The sequence below is a fragment of the Neovison vison genome, chromosome 9, assembly GCF_020171115.1.
Source record: "Neovison vison isolate M4711 chromosome 9, ASM_NN_V1, whole genome shotgun sequence".
Classification (NCBI taxonomy): domain Eukaryota; kingdom Metazoa; phylum Chordata; class Mammalia; order Carnivora; family Mustelidae; genus Neogale; species Neogale vison.
The window spans coordinates 71,426,807-71,435,228 of NC_058099.1; positions in this window are offsets into that span (position 1 = coordinate 71,426,807).

Genomic DNA, 8,422 nt, shown 5'->3' on the forward strand with positions numbered 1-8,422 from the left:
AATATTTATAATTGTTAGATCTTCTTGTTGGATAGACCCTTTAGGCATGATATAGTGTCCCTCTTCATCTCCCACTCAGTCTTTGATTTAAAATCTAATTTGTTTGATATGAGAATTGCTACTCCAGCTTTCTTTGGAGGTCTTTTAGCATGAAAAATTGTTCTGCCACCCCCTCATTTCGGTCTGGAGCTGTCTTTAGTTCTAAAATGAGTCTTTTATAGACAGCATATGGGTCTTCCTTTTTTATCCAATCTGATACCCTATGTCTTTTGATGGGAGCATTTAGCTCATCTACATTCAGAGTAACTGTTGAAAGATATGAACTTACTACTAGTGCATTACCTGTAAAGTCAGTGTTTCCTTATACTGTCTCTGTTTCTTTCTGGTCTATGTTACTCTTGGGCTCTCTCTTCACTTACAGGATCCTCCTTAATATTTCTTGCAGGGCTGGCTTGGTGGTCACAAACTCTCCATTTCTGTTTGTCCTGGAAGCTCTTTATCTCTCTTTCCATTCTGAATAACAACCTTGCTGGATGAAGTATTCTTGGCTGCATGTTTTTCTCATTTAGTACCCTGAATATATTATGCCAGCCCCATTTGGCCTGCCAGGTCTATGTGGATATGTCTGATGTTAGTATGATATTCTTCTCTCTGTGTTAGGAGCTTTTTATCTTGAGCTGATTTAAGGATTTTTCTCTTTGTCTCTGAAATTGGAAAGCTTCACTATTATATATTGGCATGTTGATTTATTTTTATTGATTTTGGGAGGGGTCCCCTCTACTTCTTGGACTTGAATGCCAATTTCCTTCCCAAGATTAGGGAAGTTCTTAGCTATGATTTGCTCATTACACCTTCTGTATCCCTCCCTCTTTCTTCTTGCTTTGGGATCCCAGTGATTCTAATATTGTTTCACTTCATTGTATCGCTGAATTTTCAAAGCCTCCCCTCATGGTCCATTAGTTGTTTTTCTCTCTTTTCCTCAGCTTCTTCCCTTTTCACTGACTTGTCTTCCATGCCACTTACTCTCTCTTCTGCCTCATTTACCCTAGCTGTTAGAGCATCCAATTTTTTAATTTTGGCTTGATTACATCTCATTTCTGCACTAAAAGATTTTCTAGTCTTTTATGCTTTTTTTCAAGTTCAGGTAGTAACTTACACTTATCCCTAATTCCAGTTCTGACATTTTACTTATATCTATATTGATCAGATCTGTGGCAGAGTATTACCTCTTTCTTTTGTTGTGAATTCTTCCTTTTAGTCATTTTTCCCAGAGAAGAATGGATGAATGAATGAACAAAATCCAAAATATCAACCACAACCCCAGAAAAATATACACTAGACCAATCCAAGGAGGTCAGAAACCAAAAATTGAAAAGAAAGAGTTGAAAGAAAGAAAGAAAAGTAGGAACAGAGAACAGAGAATATAATCTCCCAGGTAAACAAAACAGGGTGATCCACTTGGTCCTGGGTGTATTTTGGACTGTGTGTTAGAAGACATTAAATCCCCAAATTTAAAGCAAAACATATATATATATATATATATATATATATATATATACAAAGCAAAATTGAATACAATGAAAAGAAGCAAAAAATGAAGAATATATCTATAAAATGTATATGTAAAAAATGAAAGTTTAAAAAAGACTTAAAAACAAGGAATTAATAAAACAAGAAACTTCTTAAGAAGAAAAAAAAGGAAAATTTTAAACTGAAAGATAAATAGATCATGAGAAAAAAAAACTCGAGTTCTAGATATTATTTTCCCTTAACCCTGGAGTTTTGCAGTCTTTTGTGTTCTGTTAACTTGGTGTTCCTCTGTTGTTTCAGGTGATCTTCTGGGGGAGGGGCCTGCTGTGCTGATTCTCAGATGTCTTTGCTTGGGTGGAGTTGCACCACCCCTGACCAGGGCACTGGGTTCAGTAAGAGCTGTTACTAGTTGCTGTTACTGAGCAACCTGCAGGTCTTCCCTGCCTCTGTAAAAATAGCCATTCCCCAATGTTGAGCACCAGAGCTGACAGATTGTGGTCCCCTCTCTTCACTACACCCTCAGAGATAAGCACTCTTCAATTTTGTGAGTGCCAAACTCTGCAGATCCTGCCATGGGGGTCTGCATTGATCCTCCTGGGGGAAGAGAGGGTTTGTGTGTTTCTGTGCTTTGCTGGGACCCTACACAGAGAGTAGTCACATGGCAGGGCACGTTCCTGTACTGCTCCTCCTAAGAGAAGACAGAAGGCCACCTTTTCTTGTGCTTTGAAGTACCCCACAATGCAAGCAACTGCCCCATTGTGTGTACTCTAGGGCTGCACCCCCTCTCCCCCAACTCCCCGGGGAGAAGGCTGAGGGCTGCTGCTTTTCTGTATTTTGCAGGGCACAAGCAAGGGAGCTATTACTGTGCTGTGGCTCATGGTTTATGGTGAACCAAGCTGAGACCCTCCTCCTGGACTCACTGACACTCTTCAGTTTCCCTACTCCAGTCTTAGGAACTCTGCCAGCTCAGGCACCTGCATTCTTTCTGTGACCTCAAGTATCCTGAGACTACACTGTCCCATGTAGGATTTTGCACTACTTCACTACCTGAGCACTTTTCAGACAGGGACATCTCTCACTAGAGCAGATTTCTAAAGGTTCCAATATTGCACTCTGGGACTGTATCACTTTCCAGTAACCAACTATAGAGGCTCTCTCCCCTGCTGATTATCTTCTGACATTTCTCCTCAGATTCACTTCTCTGTACCTCCTTCTTTGTGAAAAGTGGTCACTTTTCTTTTTTCTTTTTAATTTTTTTTCAAAGATTTTTATTTATTTATTTATTTGACAGACAGAGATCACAAGTAAGCAGAGAAGCAGGCAGAGAGAGATGAGGAGGAAGCAGGCTTCCCGCTAAGCAGAGAGCCCAATGCAGGACCCAGGACCCCGGGATCATGACCTGAGCTGAAGGCAGAGGCTTTAATCCACTGAGCCACCAAGGCGCCCCTCACTTTTCTGATAGTAGAATTCCAGCAACTTTTTTCTTACATCTGAAGTTAAAATCACAGATGTTCAGAATGACTGATTCCACGTATAAGTGAAATCACAAGATATTTGTATCTTTCTGACTTATTTCACTTAACATAAGTACACGTAACATAAATTCACTTAACTCCAAGTACATCCATATTGTTGAAAATGACAAGATTTCATTATTTTTCTTTTTTCATTCTTTTCCTTTTTATGGCTGAATAATATTCCATCATATATATGTATATATCTCTCACATCTTTATCCATTCATTTACTAATGGGCACTTAGGTTGCCTCCACTTCTTGGTTATTGTAAATAATGTTGCAATAAACATAAGGGTGCATATATCTTTTTGAGTTAATGTTTTTATATTTTTGGAAAAATAACCAGCAGTGGAATTACTGAATTGCATGATATTTCTATTTTTAACTTTTTGAAGAAGCTCCATACTATTTTCCATAATTGCTGCACCAATTTACATTCCCATCAGTAGTGTATGAGGGTGCCCTTCTCCACATCCTTGCCAACACTTGTTATTTCTCATCTTACTGTGGGTTTTTTTGTTTTGTTTTTAAAGATTTTATTTATTTATTTGACAGAGAGAGATCACAAGCAGGCAGAGAGGCAGCAGAGAGAGAGGAGGAAGCAGGCTCCCCGCCGAGCAGAGAGCCCGATGCGGGCCTCGATCCCAGGACCCTGAGATCATGACCTGAGCCGAAGGCAGCAGCTTAACCCACTGAGCCACTCAGGTTCCCCTTACTGTAGTTTTGATGTTTTTCCCAGTGATTAATATTGTTTAACATCTTCTCATGTATTTGTTGGTCACCTGTATAGCTTCCTTGAAAAAAATGTCTATTTGGGTCCTCTATTCACTTTTCAATCAAATTATTTGCTTTACTGGTGTTGAGTTTGCTTTATTAAAGTTTTGTAAATTTTTTGGTGTTTTCTATTTTGTTGATTTCCACACTGATTTTTTTTAATGTTTTATTTATTTGAAAGAGAGAGAAAGAAAATGAGAAAGTACATGAACAGAGTGAAGGGGACAGAGGGAGAAGTAGATTCACCACTGAGCAGGGAGCTCAATATAGGGCTTATCTTGATCCCAGGACTACAGAGATGTCCTAAGTAGAAGGCAGACACTTAAAAGACTGAGCCACCCAAAAGCCCTCTATATTTTTATAAAAATATCTCTCTGATATTTTTAGCTTAATTTACTCTGCATACTTTGTTTTTGTTATTTAGAGATTTATTTATTTGAAAGAGAGCGAGCATGGGCAGGGGGAAGGATGACATGAGAGAGAGAGGGAGAAAATATCACCCAGTGTAGGGCTTGATCCCATGACCCTGAGATTATGACCTGAGAGTGGAAATCAAGAGTCAGACCCTTAACCAACTGAGCCATTCAGGAGCCCCTGTAATTGTTGATTTTTCTGTTTCTCCCTGAAATTCTATCAGTTTTCTCTTGAGATATTTTGGAGCTACGTTATTAGGCATGTACACATTTTACAGTTTGTGTCTGCTTGGTAAATTGATCCTTTTATCATTATAATTGATTCTGTGTATCTATAATATTCTTTTCTCTGAAATCTACTTTGATATTTGCAGTCAGGATCTCCACCCTCAATTCTAAGTCATGTGGTCCTTCCAAACCAATAAACAACACGTGGTGGCCATTAATGATTCTGGATCATTGCTTTCTGAAGTTGCCAAAGGCAATAGCTCTGCCTCACTTCTCACACTTACTGGTTTTATCCCCAGAGGGTGTCCCATTTCTCAATCAATTTGCAATCACCTTTAGAAGACCTTAGAATGCATTAATGAAGAGAGTGAATGAGTAACATGACACAGGACACACCTGCAGCTGTCTCCTGGTCTCGTTTGCTGTGAACTGTGTACACAGTAGTTCCATGATAACAGTTCAAGAACCAGCAGACATCCTGGTCTGTAGGATAATTAAAATGGTAAGGATAATATGATAAATTTCTCTTAAAACTATTTTGTTCAATTAGAAAAAACTGCATTTAATTCTGAAATTGTGAGTGCTTTAAGTGTTCATTCTTTGCAAAATGTTAAAGTTATATTTTTTAAAAAAAAGATTTTAAACAGAGAGACGCAGAGAGACACAGTGAGAGAGAGAACACAAGCAGAGACAGTGAGGGAGGAAGAAGCAGGCTTCCTGCTGAGCAGGGAGCCTGAGTCTGAAACGGGGCTGGATCCCAGAACCCTAGGATCATGACCTGAGCCCAAGGCAGATGCTGAGCTACCCAGGCGCCCCCTAAAGTTTTCTTTCTTGAAGAAATGTAAATCGTGTTATTTTTAAATCTTCATTTGAAAAAAGAAAGTATTAATTAAGTTTTAATTCTGGCACACCAATATCTCTGTTTGTGTATACTGTTCGAATAAATAGAAATCTTGAGATCATTCCTCCAAGGCAGTGGTTTCCAATGGAGTAAATATATGCCCAGAAATTACACAAGAAATTCAATTTGGGTGTGGGAAGAAATTATCAGACCTACTTTTATTCATTTTTATTTCAATAGAAAAAGATCTCATGCTTCACTCTTCTTTAACAGGCAGAACAGCAGGTTCCTTCCCATCATCCTTATCACACACTTTCTATTATATTGGATTCAGGAGGTCTGAATTGAGAGACTGATTAAAAGAAACAATCTGCCAAGAACCCTGAGCATCCCTGCACATTCTGTCTGTATGTAACAAGAATACAAGGCCTTAACTATTCTTTATGCAAGCATTTCTCAGGGGTGTATGTATAGCAGGCAACCTTGAGAGGTGAAATACTATTTTCTCACAGAAAAAGAGATTTACTACTGATGACTGTAAGAAGGTGAATCTTCCCAGCTCCCCTATATCTCTACTATATTGTGACCCACTGCATGTGCAGACATGCATTGTAGACTCTTTGCATTACTCCTGTGCTAGTTGAAGGACTTGGGGAAACTGCTGGAGACATGAAACTCTTGCTATGGTTTTTGTCATGAATAAAGAAGTCTGTTTTCTCTCATGTACATGTCTTTTGTCTTCTACAGCATCCAATGAGTAGTAATAATATTATCTGTTAGTTTACAAGTTCAGTAAAATCCTAGGCTTTGTGTAGTTCTTGATTGAGGGCTGATCCCTATACAGAAAAGCTGATGGTAGGGTCTCTTGCTGGTTCACTATCAGCATATGGTAACATCGTATAGACTATAGGTGCTCCTCTATGTAACTAGACTTACATCATCTGGTTTTGACCAAATAACTCTTATAAAATGGGCAAATAGCTTAAAAATATTCCTTCAGAGAACCTACAGACTGAAGGTCCTATTAATATAAGCACAGGGAAAAACCTAGAAAATGTTCAGTTGGCAGATTCTAATTATTTGTTTAAACTGTCTGTCATTTTTGCTAGTAAAAACTGAGGAAAAATTAATCACAACTGACAAAATTCAGCCACTGAAATTAGTCAGGAAGACCTAAAATACGGATTTATGAACAATTCTTACTTAAGTGTCTATTGTGCACCAAGATGTTATCCAGCCAGAATGATTAGTAACAGGGCACCTGGTTGGCTCAGTGGGTTAAGCCGCTGCCTTCGGCTCAGGTCATGATCTCAGGGTCCTGGGATCGAGTCCCACATGGGTCTCTCTGCTCAGCAGGGAGCCTGCTTCCCTCTCTCTCTCTCTGCCTGCCTCTCTGCCTACTTGTGATCACTCTCTGTCAAATAAATAAATAAAATCTTTAAAAAAAAATCTTTTAAAAAAAAAGAATGATTAGTAACATTTTAAATAGTGCTTTCTGTTTTTATCTATTATTTTGGTATTTATTTTATATATGTTTAATAAACCTCACAATATATTATTGTATTATGTATATCATAGCATGGTTCATATAGTTAACCCATCTATCATCATCTATCATCTATGTGTCTTTTGTTTCTTATATTATGAGCAATCAATCACAGTTTTGTAGATCCTTTCTGGAGAGAGTGGCCCACAGACCTACTGAATCCTTTGGTTCTGGAAAAACTCCTACCTGCTCAGAGCATTTGAGTTCAGAGCACACTGTCTCCTTTTGGAGGTATCTGAATTTATGCACACAGGGATCCTTCCCTTTTCATGTGCTTTTACTGTGGGCATAAAGACTTCTTTGGAAATCAATCCTGGGAGCACTCCATCATTGTTCCTCAAGGCATGCATAGAGACTAGGTTCTGAAATGATGGAGGCACTACCTCAGGGAGGGACATTCTACTCTTTTTCACTGTAACACGCCTGGGGGCTCTGATTCATACCATCAGTAACAGTCATTTACTGACAGTGAGCCAGGGACTGAAGTAATAATGAGGGATCAACTTTACTAAATAGCCAGACCAGTATCCTTTTTTACATGAATTAATGTCTCCATAATACAGGTGTGGAAACTGCCAGAATTGTTGGGTAAGTGACTTGTCCTGAGTCATCCAACTGGCAAGTGGCAGGTCCATGTGACCTGTGAGGTTCCAGAACCTACACTCCAACTTCTTCTCCAGACATTCTTTTGATGTGTGGACCATTGGGGAGTATGGAAAGGCCTTAGTAATCCTGAAAACATGCCCACCAACTCCTGTCAGTGAATATGAATATTTTCCTAGCAGACTTTAGCTAAATACAGTTATGCCTGTTTTGTTCGTACGAACAGTCATTTCCTGCTCCAGGCCCAGCTAAGCTGTAGCTGTCACCCACTGGGGATGTCAGGACCACTACTGCAGGCACTGACTGTGGTGAGCAGATTTCTATTGATAATTCTCAATTATCTGCATCAGGGTGCACTGTCACTGCACATATAATTCAGTTTTCTGTGGAAGTGCTGTGCCTCCTGTTTTTGTGGAGTCACTTAATCCCCAAAGCTGAAAGATGCTCAATTTTCTTTCAAAAGAAGATTACCAATTGTATTCTACAAATACATTAATTAAAAAAAAAAAAAGAAATAGGGATGCCTGGGTGGCTCAGTGGGTTAAACCTCTTGCCTTCTGCTCAGGTCATGATCTCAAAGTCCTGGGATCGGGCCCCGCATCGTGCTCTCTGCTCAGTGGGAAGTCTGCTTCCCCCTCTCTCTCTGCCTAGCTCTCTGCCTACTCGTAATCTCTCTGTGTGTGTGTGTCAAGTAAATAAATAAAATCTTTAAAAAATAATAAAATAAAAATTAATTAATTAATTAATTAATCTAAAAAAGACTAAATTCCAAAAGTCAATATACCAAAGATCATTTTCAGACACCAAGAACATTCCCTCATAAACTGATTATTAATGATACTAATAAGAAAAGCTCTCACATGCAAATGAGAAACATGCAGTGCCTCAAGGGAAATCCTGAGCATATTATTCAGACCAGAACTAACACCACGCACTTGTTCTTAGATATGCTCAGTGATAGAAAAAAGTG